At 37.3% G+C, this 18,051-nt stretch overlaps 1 pseudogene; it reads right to left on the bottom strand.

Moving 5' to 3' along the window:
• Window positions 1–1,005: 1,005 nt before the first annotated feature.
• Window positions 1,006–1,102, bottom strand: LOC122098707 (annotated as a pseudogene).
• Window positions 1,103–18,051: the final 16,949 nt, after the last annotated feature.

Raw genomic sequence — 18,051 nt, forward strand, 5'->3', positions numbered from 1 at the left:
GCCAAAAGGATAAGTATGTATCACTACCTCTATGAAGTTGTGGAAGGCTGTACAAATTGTTCAATGAAGTCCTAATGGTCGGGTTAAGTTTCTTAAATTTCAACAATGCAAGTCCATCTTTTGTGTCCCTACAAAATATTTTCACAATGAAATAAGAGCAATATTTTTTTTTGGTCGGTCATGGAGCTTGAACTCAGGGCCTGGGAGCTATCCCAGATATCCCTTGTGCTCTTCAGCTCAAGGTTAGCGCTCTACCATTGAGACACAGCTCCACTTCCAGTTTTCTAGTGGTTTAATTGAGATAAGAGTACCACAGACTTTCCTTTCCAGGCTGGCTTTTAACCATGATCCTCAGATCTCAGCCTCCTGTGTAGCTAGGATTATAGGAATGAGCCACCAGTGCCCGGCAGCACTAATATTTTCCTGTAAAAATTCATGGATTCTGCGGAATTCTTCCAAGTGAATTGCCTGCCTTGGATGTCAAAATGTATTCAATAGTTTTTGTATACATGTATAATATTTTCTTCAGAGTTTGTGATTTTTTAATCAGAAATAATTTTAATTTACCAGTTGAAATGAGTAGTACAGAAACTAAAATATTTCTGGTGCTTGTCTGAAAAAGTATATTTTAAAATATACTATATTCTATGTTTGCAAAATGTTCATAATTTATTTTATTTTCTCCTAGATATTCTTTGAATTCTACATTATTTTATAATATATAGGTTCACTAATGTGTCCTTTCCGATTGCATTCCATATAGAAACAGTTTGCTTCCTTTTTTTTCTAGGACTTAATATTATTTTTCTTTGTGATAAAATGACAATGTTGTCTAATTTGAAAAGATTTGTAAAGTTTATGCTATGTAAACGCCTTTGTGAGGTGAAGATTCAATACACTGATGTCAAACTAAATTTAATTCTATGAATTATGTGTATTGTTACACTTGTAATTTTGTAATCAACTTTTTAATAACTGTTTTTCATTTCTTGCATCTGAAGGATGAATAATATGGAATACTTCTCACATTTTCATATTATACTTGTGCAAGTGCCATGTTAATCTCTGTATTGTAATTTGAGTATACATGCTGCTGAAGCATGTAGTATCCTCTAAATTTAAGTAGTTAATGATGCAATCATTATACAGGCTTATATCTATGGGTGCCTACTTGTAACAAGGAAACCTTATTGTTCCTAACAATGCTATCGATCTTATTTCCCTAAAATTCTGTGAATAGTGGAAAAATTATATTGATCAGTCGGTTGCTCACATTTGCAAATTTTTTTGTCAATGACTATCTTAAGTCTTTTATTTGGAATTTGATCATACTCTCAATTATTTATAGATAGGTCCAAAGGTGAAGGTGTTTTCAAGTACTTATTTATCCAACTGAATTAGCTTTGTGGACCTAATGGATTGAAAGTAAGCGTTGCTTAAGAGCTACTTCTAAACTTCTTCAGCTGACATTTTCCCAAATGAGGTGTTACTGGAACAAATGTCTACCTGAGCCTTTACCCTTCTTCCATGTGGGAACAGACCAACCAGAATATCTTACCCTGAAAGCATAGATTGTCTTACTAGAACAAAGCTAATCTTGGTTACAAGGGATCATAGAGAGATGAACAGTTCAAACAGAACTGTTCAGACTAGAAGGTATTTTATCAAAATATAATTTTTATTATACCTACATTTCAAAAGTAGCTAAAGCCAATAAGGTGAAAAAATTGTTCGTATGCATGATAACTTAATGTCCTGGCCTGTCTACCATCCAACCAGGCAGGAACTTACACTACTGCCTTTTCATCACCAAATATTTTCATAGTTGCAGGAGAAGTGCATATGTTTCTCCTCGTTATTAGACATTGAATTGATAATGTTTTAATCACAGTGTTTCCTCTTGCCTCCATGCTGTAAATCTACAAATGGTAAAGCTTTAGGTCTAACTCTATCAAACACTGAGGTAGAGATAATGGAATAATACTTTAAAACAGGGTTGCCTTTAATACAGTAACTACAACAGAACAATGCAAAACGTGTGACTTTTAATTATATTATATATAGTTATATATTTTATATTTATATGTACTGATTTTATATTTCACACAACGAAACTTACTAGAATTAGTTGACAATTTGACAAGTAAATTGATATTTATTTATTCCAATAAATAGAATTTGAATATAAATAATTAGGTTTAATATATATATTAGACTATAAAAAGTATCAGTGCAATGTTTTTAGTATAAACTTGTGACACATTCTAACTGTTCTTGGTCTTCTGAATCCACATGGTAAAAAACAATTTTTTCCTCTAATCTATAATGGATTTTACTCTGCTGCTCTGTTTATTGTTTAACTCGCTTGTCCCAAACTGGTTTTCTCCATATTTGTGAAGCATTCCTACCTGCATCATCAGATAACAGGGGCAAGACTTCTCACCATGGCTCAAGCAACATATCAACACAAAGTAATTGAAGACCCATCTCAATTTCGCATTTCCTATATTTCAGGGCCCCAATTTCTTGAGATGCAAGAATTAGCAGAAAGTAATTGTGAAATGCAAGGCTACTTAAAATGAATGATGAGATCGCAAAATTTGAGAGAAAGTACTGTAATTTAAACATTCAACTTACAGATGACCAGCCCATATGAGTGAACAAGTTCACAAAGTGTCATAAGATTATTTTTAATACCCCTCACCTATGATTAACGAAAGATTTTATTCCAACATATGTGGGCCAAAAAATAGTTCCCGGAAGGATAGATCCATAATTGGTCTACCAAAGCCCCGAAATCTGGACCTAGAGCTCAAATGTAATTCAGAAAAACATTTGAAGCACTAAGGAGTGCTTCAAACACTGGGACTTCAGTACAACATGGTTCTGTGGTATAAAAATGTCACTCTCAAACCAATGATAACCTACATTTAATCTCCTGAAAGTGTATTCCTTTTCAAATAAATTTTTTGAAATCATATTCGCCAAAATAACATTTGAGAAGTTGATGATACTTAGTAACATTACAAGTTTTTCAAGTATAGGGAGCAAGTTACAATAGAGTTGAATTATTTACACAGCACTAATGCCAAACATGTTCAACCATTCATTAAAGTGTAGAAATAGTACCACCCACAATTTGTGTTTTTCAGTAAGGGCCTTCCAGAAGTGTGTTAAATAGATCAGCCTCCTAAATTTCAACCCAAACGTTACCTAATAAATTTCATCATTTAATAAGGTACATTTTTAAAAATCACAAATAGTTGCCTTATCATATGTTATTTTATGTTTTCCCTCTGTCTAACATAGTAAGAAATATTACTTTAAGTCTTGAATATGGGTACTCATCAGAGATATGACACACATAATATCTGTCTTCAATTTCTATCATATTCCTCTCTAGGAATAAATTTTAATTTTCTTCTTTTTCCAAAACTTATAGGTAGTAGAAAATATTATTCCATGTAAAACAAAAGAATCACACCATTGTACAAAGCCATTTATAAAAATTCATAGTTAGGAATACATTCTAATCCATTTTTAACTTTCTTTTTGACTAAAGATTAATCTTCCAAATGGGTGAGAATAAAATCATGTTTAGGTGCTTCACGTCTCCAGTCTTGCAAATTGTTGTTGTAGATGAATGAATTATGGAAATATAAGCTGACATCAGTTCAAGAATATGCAGGATTGAAACTCCATGGAATGTATATAAACCTTTCACAGTATTAATAGATAGCTTAACAGAATGACTATCAGGAAATTGAAACCAGAGAGGAATTATAGTAAAGACATAGAATGAATGAAAAATGAACAAGGGGCAAGTACAGCTAGAATACTCAATGTACACATATCATGAAGGAAGTGGTAAATTGGAAATAAATCTTGGAAAAAGGGTTGGTTGAGAATGATGGAAAGAGTGACTCTGATCTAGGAGCATTGGACAATTAGATGGATAGATTTAATTGTAACACAATTGCACAACCTTTTAAAATTCAGTTAAAAACACAACAAGAAACAAAAACACACAAAAATCACAACCAAACAGCAATCTCTAGAGAGTATGAATATGACCTCTCAAAATTTTAATCAGTTAATGAAGGGCAGTCTTGGGAAAAGCAAACAAAGCTGTTCAAAGAGGGCAGTTTGGGGTAGGGGAGAATTTTGAACAGAATTAAATTGATTGTCTAAGGTTATAAATCACCTACATCGGCTCTAAACAGGATCTTTCTTCTATGAGTTTTCTGTCTGAACTGAATAATCCAGTCCTGAGACACACTTGGTAGCTTGTGAGGTAGAATGGAAGAAACAAGGTCAAGAACCCATTACTCCACTGGAGAGAAAACAATCCTCTATATTTTCTCTAATCTCTCTTAACTAGTCTTTCTTCATAGTTTTAAGTCAATTGATTTTGAATTATATTTTTCCTTTTTCTTCTGGCAAAGTAATTGGTCAAAATGATTTCATTAAATATTATTTGTCATTTTCTTCTTTCATGCAGTTTAATTGGCCAAGTGAGTCCATTAAACTTCCCTCTTGCATTTGTTGCCATGAAACAACATCTATGTTAATGAGGAGAAATCTAATGTCAAACTTTGACCCCAGAAAACAGTCCAAGACGCTGTGATCACAAATAGTTGCTGTATTTTTTTTCTTTTACCTTGAAAGACTTCTTGTGTCTAAAGTGCCCACAATAAAAAGTACTACATCACTTGTTGGTTCAATCAGAGTTGTCTAAACTCAAAGATATATTTTGCTAACAAGATGCTTAGAGGAAACCAAAAAATACTGCACTTTTATCTTCTCTCTTAAGATTCTCCTTAGATACCATATCAGGAACAGTGAAGTTATTCTATGCAAAATTATTTCAATAGATTATTTTTCTCTTGGTCTTGCATTTGTTCACCAAGATGTATGGAGGAGAATAGAGTTAAATCACCCATACTTGGGAGAAACTGTCTGTTACAAAAGGACAATGCTTCTATGTCCTACTTCTATGTCCTTCTCTTAGCTCTTGCCGGAGTTCCAATTAATCACAGCTTCTTGGCTTCAAGTCTAGTGAAGCTGAAGAACCTTACAGGCTCCACCACTGCTACATCTTCATTATTTCTCTTTTAAAACTTTTAAGTTGCCTCATTTGGATGTGGAATTTATTTTCATGTCTTCATTCAATCAGTTCTGCATTGTAGTGAGACAAATGGGCTCTGTAAAATCACTTTAGGAAGTAAAAATTCTAACACAATTTATATCAAAAAGTTTTTGCCTCCCTTCTCTGCTGAAGACAATACACTTAGCTAAGGCTTCTAAGAAAACTTTTTTAATTAACTTTTCCATTTGCTCAATTCTTTTCTGAACTTTTTGGCATATGTAATAAAGGAAGTCTTCACTATCTCATATTAATAAGAGTATTATTTTTGTGAGCCATTTAGAAATGTGAAATCATTATTTTGAAGTATCCAATCAGATTTTTTTTTTATGTTTCACTGCTTCACGTCCAAAGACATTGTGGAAAGTGTTGCAAACAGAAAGGTGTAACCCCAACACCTTCTTTCATTTTGGAGGTCACTTTCTCCCTAAATATTTTCACTCAAATTATCTTTTTCACAGAATTAATGTTTGATAATTAAAGGTAAATTCACAAATTTTGAAGCCTTATTTTTTTAAGAACTTTTAATTTAAATTCCAATACAACCTTGTTTCAAACAGTGAGAATATAGTTCCTGAGTAAGGACAACTCTCAAGGGAACTTACAGGATTTACAGCAAGGTTTCTGAGGTCTGTGTGTTTAGTGTGAAAAAGAGCCATCTTCATCCACATTGCTCCTTCTCTACTAAGTCTTCTTGGATTTCTTTGCATGAAAGCCTATTCTTCCAGGAAATTTAAAATTTTCTTAATAGACTAAGTTGTTAAAAATTTTGAACAATTAAATTTTACCTGTCATAACTTTAAAACTCTTGAAAAGCCTTTATCAGAACCACAAATTCACCAATCCTAATTCCACCTTCACCATCAAAAATTTAACATGCTGTTTTCATGATATAGTATCCATGCAGCTATTATTTTCCAGTGGCTTTGTTATGCATATATATAAGCATATTAGCTGATGCTAAGCAAAATGAATTCCAAGATATGGAACCAGATTTTTTTTTTCATTTGTGGTTGTTGTTTTGGATGAACTATGTGATTTCTGTTTTTTTTGGGATTTTCCCCTATGGTTTATCCCTGCCGTATTTCATTTTGTATTGTGTATACATTTACCTTAATTAGCGAAGGGAAAAGGAAAAGCATAATGGTGAGACAAAGGACCAAAGGCAAACCAATGCAGTAGCAGTACTCACAAGACAATATGTTGGAAATGTACATTACAACTTGTGAGGAGTGAAGGGGTGAAGGAAAACTGTGAGAAAATTGAGGATGGGTTACCAAGTTTGAAAAGTTATGATTTAATACCTTACAATTACTGTAACCCCACTGTACATCATTTTGATAATAAAATTGAAAAAATAAGCTACATAAAATATAATTTCACTGTATTGGCACAGTAAGTAATATTCTTTATGTAGTAACATTTTAAAAATCAATACTATGTGGCATCTCATTTGAATTAATTACCCCTTCTTTATCAGAGGGTCATCAACTTGAATGTTATCCAACTATACAATATTTTCACAATATACTTGCCAAATTTTTCAAAAAAGTATAAATTTAGTACTTTCTCATTTTAAAAGAGAAAACAGTTTAGTGCTATGGAAACCCATAACTTTTAAAAGTAAGTAAGTTGTTAAGAGGACAGAATTCAAAATTCCTATGACTAACAACTACTCATTTTTAAATTCTCAACATTCCTAAGAGATTCAAAACAGTACCTGTTTGCATGTTATGTAATTCTGCAATAGATGCATTTTCCAATGTGGTGTTACAGATTGAGAAGTAAACAGAAAAATAGCCACATTCTGGTAGAGGATAAAACTGTGAAGCATGTGTAATAATTAATTCTTCAAGAGTAAGCAATTGTTTATAAGAGTAAGCTATTATTTCTATGACCATCAATCCCAAGATTTATGCCATAAAGTCATCCTAGCCCAACAGTTTCCAACTTGTAAGGGACACCTTAAAATTCCTTAATTCACATCATGTATACCTTATCTCTATTTTGAAAAAATACTACACGTCTGCTAATGTGACACTCTCCTTGTAATTTATACTTTTTAATTATCATAGATATTCAGTATGCTAAGATAGGAAAACTATGATCCAAAGCCCACCCAGGAAAGAAGGTTTCTTAGAATCTTATCTCCAAAAAACTTCTCCACAAAAGCCAGATTCAAGTGGCACTGAGGTTGAAATGGTAGGGCTTGAGCCTTGAGAATAAACAGGCTCAGAGACAATGTCCAGGCCAAGAGTTCAAGCTCTAGGATGAACCAATAAAACAAAAACAAAATTGAAAATAAACCCCAAACCCAGCATTTTTCTCCATGTATACAGAGGCACGTAAATAAGGAAATGGCGTCCTGTGTTACATATAGGTAGAAGAAAGAAGATGTCACACAATTACTCTCTTCATACCATATTAAACCAAACTCTTAAAAAACTGGTTTTTCTAAATGTATAAATTAATGTCATCCATTTCTTGGCAACTCTGTCTAGATTATTCACATTAACATGGTATACATGAACTGTGCGAATTATCTATTAACTATGTTCTAATTATAACTCTCTTGAAAGAATATCTAGGCAAATAATATGTCAGAATCATTTGTGAATTTTTCAATTAATCCCTCTACTTAAAAAGAATTTTGTAGTATCCTACAGAATATGAAATTACAAACAAAACCAAAAAATATATTTTAAATCTAAATTCTAATTTAACAAGGCTAAACCTCCAACTGTGTATTCCTTTCTTGTTGTTTGGTTTGTTTTACTGAGACAAAATTATTCTACCTGGTCCAGGGAAGGTATCGTTATGTAATTCCACTCTCTAATCTCCTGTCTGAGTGCTAGAATTCCAGGCTTGTATCACATTGTCCTGCCATAGTTTCTTTATATAATCTAGAAACAGACTAGCAATTCTGAACTTCTCCTATGATCTTATCCACTAGACTGACTGCTCAGACTGTTTATGTACTATTTTCAAAGATGTTTTAACATTTGACACAGGATAGGAACATTTTCAGATGTGCTGCAGGGTTCCCGGATTCATTCCTCCATGGATCCTATCCCATTAATAATGATTGCTTGACTCTCTTACTATCTCTGGTCCCTACCTATGTAATATTCTCAAATTCTGGGGGAAAGTTCACTTGAGGGCTTTCTAATACTAAAAATTATCACTTGATTCTAGTCTTACTCAGGATCTGTTTTCTACTCTTTTCTAACTTTTCTACATATGCTGAGAGTTATTTCATTTGTGTATTTTTGTGTGCACCTATAAGTGCCTCTGTGTGTATGTGTATGTTTGTATGTATTTATGCAAAAACCTAAAGCTGTTATTCAGCAATCTTGCTCGTGACTGGTATTCCAACTTTTGGCTGGTTAATTATAGGTAGTGTCTCAAAGCCTATAATGTCCAAGCCGGATGCAAATTGAAATTCCCAGACTCCTTTACAATCTTAGGTTTTATTTTTCCAGGAGTATTAACTTTTAAACTTCAAACACTTTTGTGAGTGTAAAGTCTAACCTGTAGCCCATATTTTTAACTCAAAAGTTCATGTAAAGTTAGATGAACATTTACATTACATATCCTGAATGTATACTGTTAGAAATGTGATCATAAACCAAGTTGTTGTGAGATCTGAGGATTGGGGTTTAAAGCCAGCACGGGTAGGAAAGTCCTGGAGACTATTTGCTCCAATAATTACCAGAAAACTGCAAGTGGCACTTTGGCTCAAGTGTAACAGCACTAGCCTTGAGCTGCATTTCAGAGGGACAGCGCCCTGTCCCATATTTCAATTTCCACGAACAACAACAACAAAAAAAAGAATATAAGAAAAGGAAAGAAAAAGAAATGTGATCCTAGCCACCAGGTTCATTGCTAGTATAATAACTGTTCTCTCAAGATAGACTCTTTTTTTCCAGTTATGTCTATTCTTCTATATCTGACTTACATTAGAAACAGAATCATTCTTCCATTCTCCTTTTTGCACATTTACGTGATTAGCAAGTGTGATTTAGAAAGGGAGTGGCCTCATGCTTCATGTTCCACTTAGGAGTAATGCTTTCTCAATATCACTCGCATAAATCTACATACTGGACTTGGCATTACTGTTTCAATGTTTTCTTATTTGTAAAGTCTTCTATATTGTATTGAACACTTATACATAAACACAGAACTTCTTTTTCTCCTATAATTGCTATTGTTTCTCTTACTGTTAACTCATGTACACTTGGAAATTAATGCATAGCAGATAGACTCACAAAAAATGATCTGAGAACCTTCTTCCCATTTAAAATTCACATTAATTTACAGAGCACATAAGAAGTTTGAACAAAATGTTCTCATGGATAATGTATTTATAAGCAATTTAAATTGAATTTCTCTTTACTAAGTTGTCTCTGAAACACGTGTTACATCATGTCCAAAGTGTCCTTGTGCTATTTCAATGAAGCCAGAAAACAGTCATTTTTTTCTGTAGCAGCACCATAGATTGTTACTGGAAATAAGTGGAAGTAACTGTTACTGGATGTTGAAACTGATCCCAGGAGAGGAATTGAACATAGAAAAATAATAAAGTTCAAGTTAACTCTTGCTTTCCTTTTTACTGTACAAGAAAAGAATCCAAGGCTGGAAGGAAACTCTGTCCCTGACTTATTTGAGTGTGTCCTTTACTCATATAAAACTTGTCTGTAAACTTCTGGTTGAGAGTGTTACAAAAGGAAACAATATGCCATTTGAAGGCCAGCATAGAACAAAAGGAAGTAACTTTGTTTTAAAAGTTTTCTACTGCAAAAAAGCAAAGAAAAGGAGGTTTTAAAGTTTCTTATGGATGGATGTTTCACTCCTGAGATGATTCTCTTCTTGCAGGAATCAGTTATCAATTCCTTTAGTCTGGTCCTGAGTTTTCCATAGCAATAAGGATTCCAAAAAAGCAGGATCCAGTGAGTATGATCAGCAAAAGCAGCCTCTTCTCGGACCACCACTATTTTAAGGAGAGTCCCAAAGAAATGCCCAGGGTGTGTTTTGTTTGCTTGTTTGTTTACTTTGTGCTGGTTCTGGGGCTTGAACTTAGAGACTGGCGCCTGTCCCTGAACAGTTGTCTTTCTTTCCCACCTGGCTCAAAGCTAGTACTCCACTGCTTGAGCCAAAACTCCACTTCTGTCTTTTTTGGTGTTTAATTACAGATAAGAGTTTGACAGACTCTCTTTCCTGGGTTGGCTTTAAACGAAGACAGTAAGAAAGCTAAGTGACATCAATTGTATAGACTTCTCTTTTGAACCAAGAAATATTAGATGAAGTTTATTATAAAGCTAATACTTGACAATTTTTAAAGAAGAGAATATGTTTAGCAAAGAAGCCATAAAAATAACTCAGCAAAAGCAGGTGCACTAATAAATCATTTGGGAAGATTACCATTGACTTCATCATTCCTTTGGGTGAAACTTAAAGCCATATTTGCACTTTTTGTTGGTTGTGGGGATTGAACATTAATACTGGGCACTGTCTCTCAGCTCTTCAGCACAACTTGAGCACTCTACCACTTTAGCTTCAGCACCACTTCTGGGTTTCTGGGGTTAATTGAAGATAAGTGTTTCATGGACCAGTGTTTCCTGACCAGGCTGGCTTTGAACCACAATCCTCTGGTCTCAACCTCCTGAGTAGCTAGGATTACAGTCATGAGCTACCAGCACCCGGCTAATATTTGCATTTATGTGCACTTAATGTCACTATGTAGACAAAGAATGGAAATCTGAACCAAATGATGTGACATTGCAGTTTTTCAGAAAAATTGAATTAGCAATAAATATGTCCTCCTTTTCCATTTTGTTACATTAATGACTCACGAGTTCTGGGACTCTTACATTAGCATCCTCTTTCATCTTTGGAGGTGTATTTAATATCAGGAAATGTTCATAGAGATATATAGAAAGATTTTTAGAAAGCAAAGGAGATCAGGTATGAAAGAACAGCATAGAAGAAGATACATTGATCACACTGAGATTAAGAACTAGCCTAGGAGATTTTGAATGCTAAAGGCAATGAGGAATAAGCCTAGTTGATAACTAGTTCTTCAATAACCAAACATTGTTCCCTGGAACGGTTTCTCCTATACATTAGTTACTATCATTTTTTCTTTCCATCTGGAGTTATTCCTTCTCTTCTGTCACAACTGTTAATTAGCTTTTGCCTTTTTGGTGCGATGACTGACCAAAATAATTTCCAAATCTCACTTAGACTGTCCTCATTGTGATTAGCAGTGACCCCACTCAAAAGCCTGGAATCTTTGAATTTTCCAGTATTAATCTTCACCTGACATCTAAGCACATTCCCGGCATTAATTGCCGTGACCTATTGAACAAAACTTTCTTTCAACACAGTATCCTAACATAGGTAAAGTACATGAATTAGGGACTATTGTCAGGTATTAGTATGGAAGATGCAGTTATATATTCCAAATATGGGTTCTTTATTTTGCATTTACTAACTAAATTGTTGTTGTTGCTGTTGTTGTTTTGGCAGTCCTGGGACTGAACTCAGCGCTTGGGAATTATTCCTCAGCTTTTTTTTTCCTCAAGGCTAACCCTCCACCACTTGAGGCACAGGACCACTTCCAGTGTTTCCTTTTCAATTTATGTGGTACTGAGTAATTGAACCCAAGGTTTCATGCATGCTAGGCAATCACCATACCATGAAACCACATTCCCAGAACCCTAAATGGCTTTCTTAAGATGGCATTACATTTTCATCCTGTAACTATGTATCATAATTTTAGCCAGTAATTTTTGCTAGAAAAGAGCATTGAACACAGTACTGATTCCAGTAAGGCTAAATGGACAATAGATAACTGTCACAGTGTACCCAGGGCACAGAGGGACTTACCTCATGGAGCTGGTGCAACAGACTGAGCGACACAGCTCCTGACCCACAACCTACCGCCAGAATGAGAGGGCCACCTTGGTACCAACCACATGGGGATGCTGGGTCACCTCCTCCAGCACCCATTGAATCAGTTCCTGAGAGAGAAAGAGAAACAAAAGAAGGTCAGAATTACACTTAAGCCAGGTGCCAGTGGCTCAGGCCTATAATCCTAAGTACAATGGAGGCTGAGATATGAAGATCGTGGTTTATTGTCATCCCGGGCAGGAACACCTCTGAGACTCTTATCTCCAAAGAACCACCAGAAAACTGGAAGTGGTGCTGTGACTCAAGTGGTAGAGTACTAGCTTTGAGCTAAGGACCTCGGGGAGCTGCCCCAGGCCCAAAGTTCAAGCCCCATGACTGAAAAGAAGTGGACTTCCCACCACAAATATTGGACTGAATAGCACCCATTGTCCTAGGGAGCATGGCAGAGAAATCAGGCCGAGCTTCCTGTCAGCTGGGAGTCATTAGTAGGTCACCCGGCTTATCTGTGCCTCAGTTTCCCCAGCTTCAAAACTGAACAAAGTGAAGGATCCCGTTACTCATGGGGATAGGGTAATAAAGAAAGAGAGCCATGTTTTGTTTCATAATCCCATTCCTGTTGCACCATTAATAACACACACCATCTGAGATCTTTCCAGGTAACTTCCAATCATATGCTCTCAGAATTGCCAAGAACAGTATCAGATGGCCCCTTCTTCTGTGCCTGTCCCTGCTCCACAGATCTTTCTGTATTAATCCTTTGTATCCTCACAACTGTCCCATGAGGAGATTGAAGTCCAATGGTTGAGGCCCAACCCAGAGCTTCACCTCTGGTCAAGAATCTGCTGCCGTGGACTGAGTTTGGGCCAATCCGACTAAACCAATGATTGAGCGTGGCGCTACATGTCTACCATTCCAACTACAGAAGAATGGGCCTGGTGGCTCATGCCTGTCACAGATAGGAGGACCATGATCCAGCCCAGCCTGAGCATATATTAATTCTCCATCTCAGAAATGCCCAAGACAGAAAAGCTTGACTAGAATGGTAGAAGACCAGACTGACAAGCCTAAGGCCTTGAGGTCAAATCCTAATATACAAAAAAGAACCAGACTCCCAGTGCCAGAGGCTCATGCCTATAATCCTAGGTACTCAGGAGGCTGAGATCTGAAAATCACAGCTCAAGATTTAAAATAGGGTTGGGCTCACCCATCAGACATCATGAAGAGAAGACCCAAAGTCTGACCTATGCTGTTGTGCTCCATACTAGCAGAACTCATATCCTTACTAATTGTTGGCCATGCTCTCTGTCCCCCTGGGAAGCCATCCCCTGCAGGCCACACTCCCAGGTCCTCCAAAGCTCCCCCCAACCAGGCCCAAAATAGTACACAGCTCCATTGCAAACAGATCACTTGTTCTTGTAAATTAACAGTGCTGTGTCCCCTTCAAGCCTCTCACCCTTCCAGGCTTCCGACCTCATCTGTGAAGCCCATACATGCCCCAAAGATAGCAGGTAGAATTTACCAAAGCATTCGGCCTCGTTGGTACAACCCACTTCTACACACACACACACACACACACACACACACACACACACACACACACATCCAGACCGGTGACAGAAGATTCATCCATGCAGCACCTGCAGTTTTCCAACTGATCACTCACCTGAGCACAGTCAGGCTGTACAAGGAAAAAGATGATCTCTCTCAGTCTCTCTCTCTCTATGTCTCTGTCTCTCTGTTTTCAGGTGAAAGTTTGACCAAGCACAGAAGACAAGGGCTCACACAGCAAGGTGTCTATCTCCTGCATCCAACACCTCCCATACCCAGAAAAAAAAGTAAAGACCAGATTAGGGCCGCAAGCTGGCTCGTGGCACACCATTGCACCATTGCCTGAGGAAACCATGGGTCTGAGCCCGCAGCACCAGATTTGAAATGCTGCTCCATGGAGAAGTGGGGAGGGGGCTGGGACTCAGGCAGGCACATAGTGGGCCTGAGGAAGGCCTCTCCTTGTAGGCCTCAGGTCTCTTGCTCACCACTCAGCCACCTCTACCTTCCTTAACTGCTGGTAGTGGTGTCAACAAACAGAGCGAATCATGGTACTACTGGGCAGCATGGAATGTGGGCAAGGCCACCATTTTTGTATCCCATTGGTCAGAAAGAACCATGAAACAATGGGGGTGTGGCTGGAATCCTGTGATGCAGGCAGAATGGGTGGAATCAAAATGATGGCAGCCCCTTTCCAAGGGAACTCTGTCCAATCCAGTTGGGGACAAGAGTGTGACCTGCTTTAGCTGGATGGCTGCACAGATTGTTGTGTATGTCTGTTTGTTCCCAAACCTTGAACCCAGGATCTGGGCACAATCTGTGAGTTGCTTTTGATCAAGGCTAGCTCTCTACCACTGGAGCCACATGGCTTTACTTCTAGCTTTGTTGGCACAAGTTGGACAGGAGTTTCAAGGTCTTTCCTGCCTAGGGTGACTTTGACCACGATCCTCCTTTCACAGCCTTGTAAGTTTTAAGGAGGACTGATGAAAGCCACTGATGCCTGGCTAATCATTGGTTTTGCTGATGTTCTTTGACAGGCCTGTGAGTCCCCTATCCTCAGGTTTAAGTGGTAGGAGCTGGAGCCCACAGTTTGAATCCTGGTCCTGCCACCAACAAATGGCAGGAGATCCTATGAAACTCATTCCTATTCATATGATTACCAAAGGAATGAGATGTATGTCATGATTAAATGGGCAGTAATTGAGTGATTCGAGGATAAAAATACATAATTACATTATAGGACACTGGTCGATATTAATTAATACTTTATGAAGCATTTAAACAATCACCTTCATTAAATAGAAGCTAAATGAAATACCTACGAATTGGGCATTACATACCATGGAGATGCCATTTTTTTTCTGCCAGGACTGGGATTTGAACTCATGGTCTAGGTAACCCTGCCATTGCACTGTGTGGGAAGGGGAAGCTTGCCTCCTTGAATTCAAGAAATTCAAGTCTGTTCCTTAGGCCTGAAATCAATGCCCACCACTAGAAAACATCCTGTTTGTGTACATTTTAAATATATGATTTATATACATATGTTGATTCCATATTGCATTCAGTGTAGTTACTTATTTTATTTTTTGTTTTATTCATGCATTGACTACTCATTTTATTGACTATTATGAAACATAGAACAGTGATTCCATTGATTACATAGGATATAGGTTTGCATATGTATTGCACATCCTTCCTGACACCCAGAACTTTCACAGAAAAGGAAAACATATGTCATCATCAGCTTCTTACTACACGATTCGTTTTTTGGGAGTGTTGGCATCTGAACTCACAGCCTACAAGGCCCAATTCATGAATGTGTGTGTGTCAGCCTGCCATCCTGTGGCAAATTGAGCTGACAGGCAGTTCCGAGTACTTGAGATCGAGCCCCAGCGGTTGACAAAATAAGAACAGATTGACATGCAGATGGAAGTACACTAATAAATATGTATCTTTATTGTGTGCCAGAGATGTCTATACATTATTCAGTTATATAGACTACATTCCTACCAATTCTTGGGTATTTATAATGCCTCTGTGTAATTAATGTTATTGCTTTCATGCTTAACAAACTATTAAGTAAATCAATCAATATCCTGAAAATATTGTATTCTGTATGTAATAGTATTCTTTTACTGCTTCATAAATATTTAATAAAATCAGTCTCCTGAAATGATGCTGTCTAATTTTATAGGAGTGTCATTCACCATCAACTCATTGATAATATTACCTTGTTATTCCCATGTATGGAAACAAGTCTCTTAATATCTCCTGCCATTGATTGGTGTCAGGACTAGAATTCGAAATCAAGGCCTACATTACCATGTGGACCTATGACTTCCTCAATAGTCTGACAACTTTCCGCAATCCAAGGTGAAGTACCCTTTCAACAGTGTCATTCAGACCTAGGAGACTCACCGTGCAAGGGAAGAAAACATAAAAAGGCCATCTTGCTGCATTTTTTCTGTACATTTTTGCCACACAAGGCTTGGGGGTCTAGGATCCAAGTGGCTGCACCCCAGCATAGGGTGATCGAAGCTGAGGCAGAGTTACCACAACCTGAGTTCAAGCCCCCTGCTGAGCAAAAAATAATTAAAAGAGATTAGCTCCTTGGCTTGCAATTCACCCCGTTTATTCTGCCAGGGTTTGGATTTGAACTCAGAGTGTGGGCAAATCTGCAGCACTGTGGAAAAAGGGGAAGCTCACCGTACTAGAAAATAAGAAAGTCAGGCCTCTACTCTAAGCCAAAATTCAAGCCCCAGCCTCGGAAAACATACTATTTATATACATTGTAAATACAGGATTTGTACTTACCTATGGATGTTCAGTCCATACACGTTAGGTGTGGTTGTTTCTTGTACTTTTTGTTTTATTCATTTATTTACCGTTGATTATACTATGATGAAACTCAGTCCCTTTATTACACTGATGACATCCTATCACATGGAATCTAAATTTGTAGACGTGTTCTCCATCATGCCTGGCACCCAGGACTCTCAGAGAAAAGGAAAAAAATTTTCACACTTGGCTTCTTACTGCATGATCCAATTGTTGGTAGTGCTGGGATCTGAACTCAGGGCCTAGCAGGACCAATTGGTGAATAGTTCAAGGTGACCACACCAGCCTGTGAGCAACAAAGGAGTTAGGCCGTTCCAGGAACTGACATTGATCCCCAGGGTGGGTCACGATAGTCATAAATTAATCATTTAAACATAGGATCTATATTTACATATATATGTGGATAGCATCTTACGTTCGGAGTACTTTATCTCATTTTCTGTCTTATGTAAGTATTGTGTATTTTACTTGGTAAGGTAACAGATATAACAGTGCTTACATGGAAGACAACCTAATACCTTGGCTTAGGGTTTCCTATGCATTCTCCCTCCAAGCTGAGACCCAGGAATTTCACAGGACAGGAACAGATGAATCGATGGGCTTCTCACATCAGGATTCATCTTTTGGCAGTGTTGGGATTTGAACTCAGAGTCTATCAGGCCCAATTGGGAAAAGGGTCAAGGTGAGGACACCAGTCTGTGAGCAACGAAGGAGATAGGCCATTCCCAGGAACTGACATAGAGTCCCAGGTAGGTCCAGATAGTCATAAATTCATAATTTAAATATAGGATCTGTATTTACATACATGTGTAGACAGTATCTTGCATTCGGTGCACTTCTCCTTAATTTGTGTCTAATTCATGGAGTTATTGTGTATTTTACTGAGTATGGTGACAGGTATAACTGTGCTGACATGGATGACAACCTGTTCCCATAGTTATAGGGTTGCCTATGCATTCTTCATCCTAGTGAAAGCCCTGGACTTTCACAGGAGAGGAAAGCATGTTCAACGACTGGCTTCTGACAACCGAATGAATCTTTTGTCAGTGCTGGGATTTGAACTGAGGTCTGGGTAGCTCTGTTGCACTTTGGGGGAAGGGAAATCTCACCATCCTTGAAGACTAGAATGTCAGGCCTGGTCCAGGGCCTGATTTGAAGCCCCAGCACTGGAAAAAATAACAAGCCAGCCTTTTTTAAACATAGGAACTCTCTTTATCTACAAGTGTGGTATGCATCTTAAATTCAGTGTAGTTATTCTTTTTATTTTGTGTCTTATTCATGGATGTATTGTGTATTTTATTGAGTATGGTGATAGATATAATTATGCTGACATGGATAACAACCTATTCAAATGGCTATAGAGTTGTCTATATAGAATTCTCCATGCTCACTGAGACCCAGGACTTTCATTGGACAGGAAAACAGGTGGATCGACTAGCTTCTCAAATCTATGGTGAATCTTTTGGCAGTGCTGGGATTTGAACTCAAGCCCTAGCAGGTCCAATTGGTGAATGGGTCATGGTGAACACACCAGCTTATGAGGCACTAAGGAGGTAGGCCATTCCCAGGACCTGAGATGAAGCCCTGGTGGGGGCCAATATAGTCATAAA

This window comes from Dipodomys spectabilis, unplaced genomic scaffold (genome assembly GCF_019054845.1).
Source record: "Dipodomys spectabilis isolate Male_0828 unplaced genomic scaffold, ASM1905484v1 ptg000487l, whole genome shotgun sequence".
NCBI lineage: Eukaryota > Metazoa > Chordata > Mammalia > Rodentia > Heteromyidae > Dipodomys > Dipodomys spectabilis.